A 10,771-nucleotide genomic window follows, 5' to 3' on the forward strand; every position below is an offset into this window, starting at 1 on the left:
GCTGGTGGGAGTATAAACTGAGATATTACTTTTTTTTTTTAGACAGGGTTTCGCCCTGTCACCCATGCTGGAGTGGAGTGGTGCAATCACAGCTCATTGCATTTTCAACATCCTGGGCTCAAGCGATCCTCCTACCCCAGCCTCCCAAATAGCTGAGACTACAGGTGTTTACCACCATGCTCAGCTAACTTTTTTATTTTTTGTAGAGATGGGGTCTCACTGTGTTGCCTAATCTGGCCTCAAACTCCTGGGCTCAAGTGATCCTGTCACCTCAGCCTCCCAAAGTGTTGAGATTACAGGCGTGAGGCACTGTTCTGCACCTGAGATAATGACTTTGGGACACAGTTTAACACCTACTCATAAAGATGAACAAATTACATAATTTCTTTTTTTTTCTTTGAGACAGAGTCTCACTCTGTTGCCCAGGCTGGAGTGCAGTGGCACAATCAGCTCACTGCAACCTCTGCAATTTTTATGTCTCAGCCTCCCAAGTAGCTGGGACTACAGGTGCCCGCCACCATGCCCAGCTAATTTTTGTATTTTTAGTAGAAACGGGGTTTCACCATGTTGGCCACGCTGGTCTCGAACTCCTGACCTTAAGTGATCTGCCCCTCTCGGCCTCCCAAAGTGCTGGGATTACAGGTGTGAGCCACCACGCCAGGTCAAATTACATAATTTCTGACTCAGCAACTCCACTTCTCACTTATATACCCAGGAGAAACTTGGGTAGCACATCATGTAAATTTATGTAATTGTCGGCTGGGGGCAATGGCTTACGCCTGTAATCCCAGCACTTTGGGAGGCTGAGGCAGGCGGATCACCTGAGGTCAGGAGTTGGAGACCAGCCTGGCCAACATGGTGAAACCCCATCTCTACTAAAAATACAATAATTAGTCGGGCATGGTGGTGGATGCCTGTAATCCCAGCTACTCGGGAGGCTGAGACAGGAGAATCGCTTGAACCCAGGAGGTGGAGGTTGCGGTGATCCTAGACTGTGCCACTGCACTCCAGCCTGGGCAACAAGAGTGAAACTCAGTCTCAAAAATAAAATAAAATAAAAGTAATTGTCAAGGTTCTAGTTTTTCTATTGGATGGATGGTTAGAAATGATGCTTAATCATTATTAAAAACAAATAAGTGGGAGCCATATATAGGCCAATGAGGAAAGGATATCATGAACAACAAAATATTCTGTGTACCCCAAATTAATTAAAAACAGCAGTGACAACAATATATGCTTTACCACTTTCTAGTTGGGCAAGTTATCCCCGCTATATATAGGTTCCAGGAGGGCAGGGACCATGTCTGATTTTTCACCAGTGCAAACCTGGTGCTTAACACACAGAAGGCAGTAAATAAATATTTGTTGAATAGATTAGATTAGCTTAGATTAGCATAAGCTTGCTTGCTTTTTTTTTTTTTTTTTTGAGACAGAGTCTCACTCTGGAGTGCAGTGGTGCCATCTCAGCTCACTGCAGCCTCCACCTCCTGGGTTCAAGCCTCCCAGGTAGCTGGGATTACAGGTGCACGCCATCACACCTGGCTAATTTTTGTATTTTTAGTAGAGACAGGGTTTCACCACGTTGGCCAGGCTGATCTCGAACTCCTGGCCTCAAGTGATCTGCCCGCTGCGGCCTCCCAAAGTGCTGGGATTACAAGCCTGAGTCACTGCACCTGGCCAGATTAGCATAAGCTTTCTGAGTCTCAGTTTCCTCTGTATCAAATAAGATAATGTAGGTAAAGAGCCTAGTACAGTGTCTGGCACAGAATAAAGCACTTAAAAACAGGAGCTACATGCACCTGTAGTCCCAGCAAATCAGGAGGCTGAGGTAGGAGGACTGTTTGAGCTCAGGAGTCAGAGAGCAGCGTGGGCAATATGGCGAAACCCCTCCTGTACAAAAAATACAAAAATTAGCCAGGCACAATGGCACACACCTGTAGTCCCAGCTACTGAGGAGGCTGAGGTGGGAGGATGACTTGAGCCTGGGAGGTAGAGGTTGCAGTGGACTGAGATGGCACCACTGCACTCCAGCCTTGGTGACAGAGTCAGGCCCTGTCTCAAAAAAAATTGAAAATTTGGCTGGGTGCGGTGGCTTACACCTGTAATCCCAGCACTTTGGGAAGCTGAGGTGGGCGGATCATCTGAGGTTGGGAATTCGAGACCAGCCTGGCCAACATGGCAAAACCCCATTTCTACTAAAAATACACAAAAAAATTAGCCAGGCATCATGTTGTTCACCTGTCATCCCAGCTACTTGGGAGGCTGAGGCAAGAGAATCACTTGAACCCAGGAAGTGGAGGCTGTGGTGAGCTGAGATCACACCACTGCACTCCAGCCTGGGAGACAGAGTGAGACTCTGTCCCCCCCCCAAAAAAAATTATAATTAAAAAATTTAAAAAGTAAACAGAAGCCACTCAATGGGGTTTTATTAACAGGAACGGGTTATCTCTACCCACCAATCCTGTAGCCTCTTATAATAAGAGATGGAACAGCAAAGGGCAGTTAATTCAATCTCTTATAGACGACAAATAAAATGGCTAGCTTTCCTTATCTGCAGCTACCATCCTCTTGCCTTTATTCTTCATCAAACGTCGACAAGAATTCCATGGAGAACTAAACCTCAGCCCATTTCCTTTGACATCAGTCTCCCCACTTAGATAAATGCCAGCCTGTTTCAAACCTAACTAGAGATGAACTCTCAAAAGCTTACTTGAGGTTTTGCATAGATTTACATACAATTAGTATGCTTCTTGTTTTCTACTAGCCTAGCCTTTTATTTTTATTTTTTTTTACAGACGTAGTCTCACTGTGTTGCCCAGGCTGGAGTGCAGTGGCGCGATCACGGGTCATTGCAGTCTTAAACTTCTGGGCTCATGTGATCCTCCCACCTAAGCCCCCTGAGTAGCTGAGACTACAGGCACGTGCCACTGCACTCAGCTTATTTAAAATTTTTTTTTTAGAGATGAGGTGTTACTATGTTGCCCAAGCTGGTCTCAAACTCCTGGCTTCAAGCCATCCTACCGATTCTACCACCTCAGCCTCCCAAAGTGCTGGGATTACAAACATGAGCCATAGAACCTGGCCTTGTTTTTTTTTTTTTTTGAGACGGGGTCTTGCTCTGTCTCAAAAAGGAGAGACTCCAGGCTGCAGTGTAGTGGCGCAATCTCCTAGGCTCAAACAATCCTCCCACCACCTCAGCCTCCCAAATAGCTGGGACTACAGGCATGCACCATCACATCTAGCCAATGTTTGTATTTTTTGTAGAGATGGGGTTTTGCCGTGTGACCCAGGCTTATCTTGAACTCTTGGGCTCAAGCAATCTGCCTGCCTTGGCCTCCCAAAGTGCTGGGATTACAGGCGTGAGGCACCTCACCCAGCCTTAGCCTAGCCTTTTTAAACAAAACAACAACAAAAAACAAATACAATCCAGGTGCAGTGGCTCACGCCTGTAATCCAAGCCTTTGGGAGGCTGAGGCGAGCGGATCACGAGGTCAGGAGATCGAGACCATCCTGGCTAACACGGTGAAACCCCGTCTCTACTAAAAATACAAAAAATTAGCCGGGCGTGGTGGCGGGCACCTGTAGTCCCAGCTCCTCGGGAGGCTGAGGCAGGAGAATGGCGTGAACCAGGGAGGCGGAGCTTGCAGTGAGCCGAGATTGCACCACTGCACTCTAGCTTGGGCGACAGAGCAAGATGTCATCTCAAAACAAAAAACAAAAAACAAAAAAAGGCTGTGTCTCCCTTCAGAAGTGGGATGCACCTGTGGTCCTAGTTACTTGGCAGGCTGAGGCGGTGAGCCGTGATGGTGCCACTGCACTCCAGCCTGGGCAACAGAGTGAGACCCTGTCTCAAAACAACACCACAAAATAACCAGGCCTTAGCCTGGTTCACTGAGCCCATGGAGGTTGAGGCTGCAGTGGGCCATGATTGCACTACTGCACTCCAGCCTGGACCACAGAGTGAGACTCTGTCTTAAAAAACAAAACAAAACAAAAACAAAAACAAAAGAAAAGAAATCTGCAAAGGAAGGTGACTTTGGAGAATTGCCTAGGAATAAGGGGATTTCTGGGGTCTAACCCTCCTGGGTGATGCCAGGACACACTCCAATTCATCTTCATCTTTTTTTCTTGTTCACTTGTTCCCCCCTCTGCTATTATTCTGCTTCATTCTCATATTTGGGGTTCTTTTCAGGGGTTGCAAAATGTTTTTAGCTATAGATTCTCCACCTTTCTTTTCTTCTGGCCTTAAGTAAGTATACAAATGTTTTTGAAGTTTTTTCCAACAGGAACTATGAAAATGGAGAAAGGATTTGTAAAATAACAAATTTGAGTAATTACAAAGTTATTATAAATCTTAATGGCTCCTAGCAGTAATCACCCTGAATTCTCACTTATCTCTACACTTAACTGAGTTAGCTCTTGATTACTAATGATCAGTCTTTCAAACTTTAGGACAGAGACAGTGATCCTAGCTTACTTCCCACTTCAGTAAGGAAGGTTCCATTGCTTAGTCCCAGAGAGTGCTATACAACCATAATCCATAGTAATAGAGAGCAAGTGGGTCTATATAGCTTAGGAATTCTGCAGGCAGAGCTATTTTTCTTGCTGTGTTCCTCCACAGTGGGTCCCATGTGATTACCATAGTTACCTCTAAGGATGTCCAGGACTGACTCACCATCTTACTGCAGCTACTCCCTAGCCAGCTCATATTATCAGGACCTGAAGAATATATCAGGTTTGAGTTCCATAAACAATCTACGCTGGACAGGTGTGGTGGCTCATGCCTGTAACCTCAACACTTTGGGAGGTCAAGGCAGGAGGACTACCTTGTCAGGAGTTCAAGACCAGCTTGGGCAACGTAGCAAGACACTGTCTCTATAAGAAATTTTTAAAAATTAGAGGATGTGGTGGCACGTGCCTATAGTCTTAGCTACTCAGGAGGCTGAGGTGGAAGGTTCACTTGAGTCCAGGAATTCAAGGCTACAGTGAGCTATGATTATGTCACTGCATTCCAGCCTGGGTGACAGAGTGAGACTGTGTCTCTTTAAAAGAAAACAAAATAGTATTTTGTTGCCTATCCAGCCAGATTGTAAAAATATAAATAAATGTAAATATATATAAATAAATTATATATATAAATTATATATAAAATAAATAAATAAAATGTAAAAGGAAAAATAGCCAGTCATGGTGACTCATGCCTGTAATCCCAGCACTTTGGGAGGCCAAGGCAGGAGGATCACCAGAGGCCAGGAGTTCAAGGCTGCAGTAAGCTTATGGCACCACTACACTTCAGCCTTGGCAACAGAGGGAGACTGTTCAAAACAATAAATAAAGACCAGGCGCAGGGGTTCACACCTGTAATCCTAGCACTCTGGAGGCCGAGGCAGGCGGATTACTTGAGGTCAGGAGTTCATGACCAGCCTGGCCAACATGGTGAACCTGTCTCTACTAAAAATATAAAAATTAGCTGGGCATGGTGGTGTATGCCTGTAGTCCCAGCTACTTGGGAGGCTGAGGCAGGAGAATGGCTTGAACCTGGGAGGTGGAGGCTGCAGTGAGCTGAGATCATGCCATTGCACTCCAGCCTGGGTGACAGAATGAGACTACGTCTCACAAAATAAATAAATAAATAAATAAATAAATAATAAAAACAAAATAAAATAAATAAAAATAAATGAGCTGGGTGCAGTAGCACATGACTGTAGTCCCTGCTATTTGGGAGCCTGAGGTTAAGGATTGCTTGAGCCCAGGAATTTAAATCCAGCCTGGACAATGTAGGCAGACCTGTCTCTTAAAAAAAAAATCAAAGTATAAATGAATTGACGTGTGAATCACATATAAACATAATTTATTATTATCATATATTGAACATCCTCTCTAGTGATTTCATTGTGGATGAATGGAGATGCAGTCCTCAGGAACTAGGTGACTATCCATCTCTGCTTCCACCATACAGAATCTCTATCCCAGCCCCATACTCAGAATGCCAGGTCAGCATGTAACCCAGCTCCATTGTGTGGACAGTTTCAGCAGGACAAAGGCCCCAGCATAGCACAAGCCAGCCCAGCAGCCCCTTTGGCTAGCTCCTGAGGCCCTCCCCACCCCCTGCCCTTCTCTCTCTTTCTCTGGTTATGCTTTGCTGACTGCTGACTACTGGCAAAGTCCAGAACAATCACCAAGCACTGAGTGCATCATCTTTCTCCCATCCATAGTTAAGGGATCCAATCAGCACTTGGATCAGGCCAGGACTCCCACGAATTAGAAATGGGGTAATCCAAGAAATCAAGTAATAAAGAGATTAGCCCACCTTGCCTCCTCCTTTCTTTTCCTAGGGAGTCAGATACAACTTCAAGCCAGGCAGACCAATGTTCACTATGGTCAGGTTCTGTTCTAAGCATTTTATATTTATCTCATGTATCGGTATTTTTTAGGGTTGTACCTTCCGTTTATTCCCTACTTACCCTATACCCTCTCTTTGGATGACCTCATCTACATCTACATCCACCTCATCCTTGAGATGTGTATCCATATATCTATAGAACATTTCATTTAGCCTGTCCAAAACTGAACTGATTATCTTCTCATCCAAACATGCTTCTCCTTCTGCATTCCCTTATTAAGTCAGAAAGTCAGAAACTTATGAATCAGCTTTGACACTTTCCCTCATCCTCTCACTTCCATCTAATGTCACCAAAGCTCCCAGAATTCTACCTCTCAGTTAACTGAGTCTGCACCACGTTTCACCTGAGAACTTTAGTGGTCTCAGACCCTGTTTGTCCCTGTTTCTAGTCTTGTCCCTTCCAATTCATTCTCCATATTGCTGCCAGCTTTATCTTTATATGGTACCCATAATTTGTAACTTCTCTGTGTTCCCTTCAACAGTTCCTGAATGCCTGAAAGACAGTCTAAACTCCATCTCATGGCATGTAAGCCACTTCATCATCCAGCCTCAACTTTTCCAACCGCTTTCCTTGTCTCCCCAACATGAGACTCTGGCAATATTTTGTTCCTTGTGGTTCCTTCCAATACTCTGTTCTAAATTTCATAACCCAGTGCGTTAGTCTAAGCTGTTCCTGTTGCCTCAATGTCTTTCCCGTTTTGTCTGTTAAGTAAAATTCTATCATATTCTAATTATTTTGCATTAAAGTTAAGAATTATAGGCTGGGTGTGGTCAGCACTTTGGGAGGCTGAGGTGGGCGGATCACTGGAGGCCAGGAGTTCCAGACCAGCCTGGGCAACATGGCGAAACCCCGTCTCTACTAAAAATACAAAAAATTAGCCAGGCGTGGTGGTATGCATCTGTGATCCCAACTACTTGGGTGGCTGAGGTAGGCGAACTGCTTGAACCTAGGAGGCGGAGTTTGCAGTGAGCCGAACTGCACTGCAGCCTGGGTGACAGAGCGAGAATCTGTTTAAAAAAAAAAAAAGAATTATAATTACAATGAGCAACGAGGCAGCTAAATCATCTGAATGAGGAAGGTGAGTTTATCAAATGAATGGTCTGCCTGTAAAAGTGAAATAATACAAGAGATGACAAGCAAGGCTATTCCCTGGATAAGGAATAAAGTAATGGATGTGTCTTAAGTGATGGTGTGAGGGATGTGTAGTGATTGCTTCAGCTCTCTCAGGAACTAAAGGGGAAATCCTACAAAAACACAATCCTGGAACTTTCCCATTACTACCAAAATGCAAAGTATTGACAGAGCAGGACTTTGCTGAAGGAAATCCCTAAGCTCTCTTCTCATGTTATTTAGCTGACTGAAAAGTCTGGGCCATGCTGACCCCTGGTGGAGACAATGGGCCACTGCACTCCAAACTGGTGGCGAGGCCGAGCGGGAGGCCGAGGGGCAGATCACTTGAGGACAGGGGTTCAAGATCAGCCTCGCCAACATGAGGAAATCCCGCCTCTATTAAAAATACAAAAAATTAGCCAGGCATGGTGGTGCATGCCTGTAGTCCCAGCTACTCGGGAGGCTGAGGCAGGAGAATCGCTTGAACCCGGGAGGCGGAGGTTGCAGTGAGTTGAGATCACGCCACTGCACTCCAGCCTGGGCGACAGAGCCAGACTCTGTCTCAAAAGAAAAAAAAAAAGAAAAAAAAACTGGTGGAGAGAATGAGCCACTGCACTCCAAAAAATATGGGAACAAAACTTTTTTTTTTTTTTTAGACAGGGTCTCACTTCGTTGCCCAGGCTCACTATAGCCTCGACCTCCTGGGCTCAAGCAATCCTCATGCCTCAGCTTCCCAATTAGCTGGGACTACGGACGTGCACCACCACACCTGGCTAATTCTAAAATTTATTTTGTAGAGGTAGGGTCTCCCTGTGTTGCCCAGGCTGGTCTCGAACTCCTGGGCTCAAGTGATCCTCTCACCTCAGCCTCCCAAAGTGCTGGGATTACAGGCATGAGCTACCATGCCCAACCACCCTCTCCTTTTATACTCATTCATTTTAATGAGCACATATTCTGTGGTAAAGGGAACACTAAGGCCCTGGGGCACAGAGAACACAGTATTTAATCACCTTTCTTAAGAATTCACAACCTAAGCTGGGAGCGGTGGCTCATGCTTGTAATTCCAGCACTTTGGGAGATCGAGGCAGGTGGATCACAAGGTTGGGAGTTCAAGAACAGCCTGACCAAGATGGTGAAACCCCGTCTCTACTAAAAATACAAAAAAATTAGCCAGACGTGGTGGCGGGTGCCTGTAATCCCAGCTATTCAGGAGGCTGAGGCAGGAGAATCGCTTGAACCTGGGAGGCGGAGGTTGCAGTGAGCCAAGATCACACCACGGCACTTGAGCCTGGGCAACAGAGTGAGACTCTGTCTCAAAAAAAAAAAAAGAATTCACAACAACCTAATGGGTGATATAGGTTTCACTCAGCAGCACTGGAGAGAATGGAGACAAGTTAGAAGGCTGATGCAGTTGATGGTGGGGGCTGGGTAGGAGTAGGGGGAATGTGATAGGGATTCAGTGACAATCAGATATGTGAGAGGAGACAGACAAGCCAAGGACTCCATGGTTTCTGAGCAACTGGCTGAATATGGGTTGCAATTCATGAGATTCCCTCACTTGCTTAACCATTTCTGCTTTTCAAGCCATAGCTATGGCTTTTGGGAAGTCTCTTCCCACCACTCTCAAATATACTAAATCAGAGGTTTCTCCTTTGTTTCCTGAACATCCTGTATGACTTCAATCATGGCACCTAGTGAATTATGCTGCAATGGCCCTGTGAACCCTTGAAGAAATCATGTTTTGTGAAAATGAACAAAGAAGGTAGGCAGCAGTCATATCATGTAAAGCCTTGTGACCATGCAAGGGAATTTGAGGCAGGCACATTAACAGATTTAAGCAGGGAGGTTGCATGTCTGACTGTAATGCTGACATTGAATTAGAAGCAGACAGATAGAAGCTGGCAGATCAGCTTAGAAGCTACTCACATTTCTACATTGAAATGAGAAAGCCTTGGCCGGGCATGGTGGCTCATGCCTATAATCCCAGAACTTTGGGAGGCAGAGGCGGGCAGATCACCTGAGGTCAGGAGTTTGAGACAAGCCTGGCCAACATGGCAAAACCCTGTCTCTACTAAAAATACAAAAATTAGCCAGGCGTGGTGGTGGGCGCCTGTAGTCCCAACTACTTGGGAGGCTGAGGCAGGAGAATTGCTTGAACCTGGGCAGTGGAGGTTGCAGTGAGCCAAGACTGTGCCACTGCACTCCAGCCTGGGTGACAGAGTGAGACTTGGTCTCAATTTAAAAAAAATAATAAAATAAAATAAATAAATAAAAGAAATGAGAAAGCCTTAAGGCCAAGGATGACAGTGGCCTGAACTAGGGCCATGTGCACCATTCAAGGCAGTTACAACTCTGGGAGAGGAGGAAGAATTTTTGGTTAATTATTTAGGCTTTTAAATATCTAGGCCAGAAGCCAGGTGTGGTGGCTCACGCCTGTAATCCCAGCACTTTGGGAAGCTAAGGTGGGTGGATCACTTGAGGTCAGGAGTTCGAGACCAGCCTGGCCAACATGGTGAAACCCTGTCTCTACTAAAAATACAAAAATTAGGCAGGTGCAGTGGCTCACGTCTGTAATCCCAGCACTTTGGGAGGCTGAGATGGGTGGATCACCTGAGGTCAGGAGTTTGAGACCAGCTTGACCAATATGGTGAAACCCGTCTCTACTAAAAATACAAAAATTAGCCAGACGTAGTGGCATGCGCCTGTAGTCCCAGCTACTCAGGAGGCTGAGACAAGAAAATTGCTTGAACCCGGGAGGCGGAGGTTACAGTGAGCCAAGATCGTGCCACTGCACTCCAGCCTGGGCAACAGAGTGAGACTCAGTCTCAAAAAAAAAAATTAGCCAGGTGTGGTTGGTGGGCACCTGTAATTCCAGCTACTCAGGAGGCTGAGACAGGAAAATTGCTTGAACTCCAGAGGCAGAGGCTGCAGTTAGCCAAGATCAAACCACTGCACTCCAGCCTGGGTGATAGAGTGACACTCTGTCTCAAAATATACATTTTTAAAATATATATCTAAATACATTTTAAAAATATATATCTAAAATCCTTTTTTGAGGGGTGGGATGTATGTTGCTATTGCACTGGCCAGCAGAACCTTGAGAAGTGGACTGATTAAAAAAATGTAGGCCTGGCATAGTGGCTTACACCTGTAATCACAGCACTTTGGGAGGCAAAGGTGGGAGGATGGCTTGAGCCTGAGAATTCGAGAACAGCTTGGTCAACAAAGTGAAACCCACGTTTCTACAAAAAAGTTAA

Source organism: Pongo pygmaeus, chromosome 10, assembly GCF_028885625.2.
Source record: "Pongo pygmaeus isolate AG05252 chromosome 10, NHGRI_mPonPyg2-v2.0_pri, whole genome shotgun sequence".
In the NCBI taxonomy this organism is placed as follows: Eukaryota; Metazoa; Chordata; class Mammalia; order Primates; family Hominidae; genus Pongo; species Pongo pygmaeus.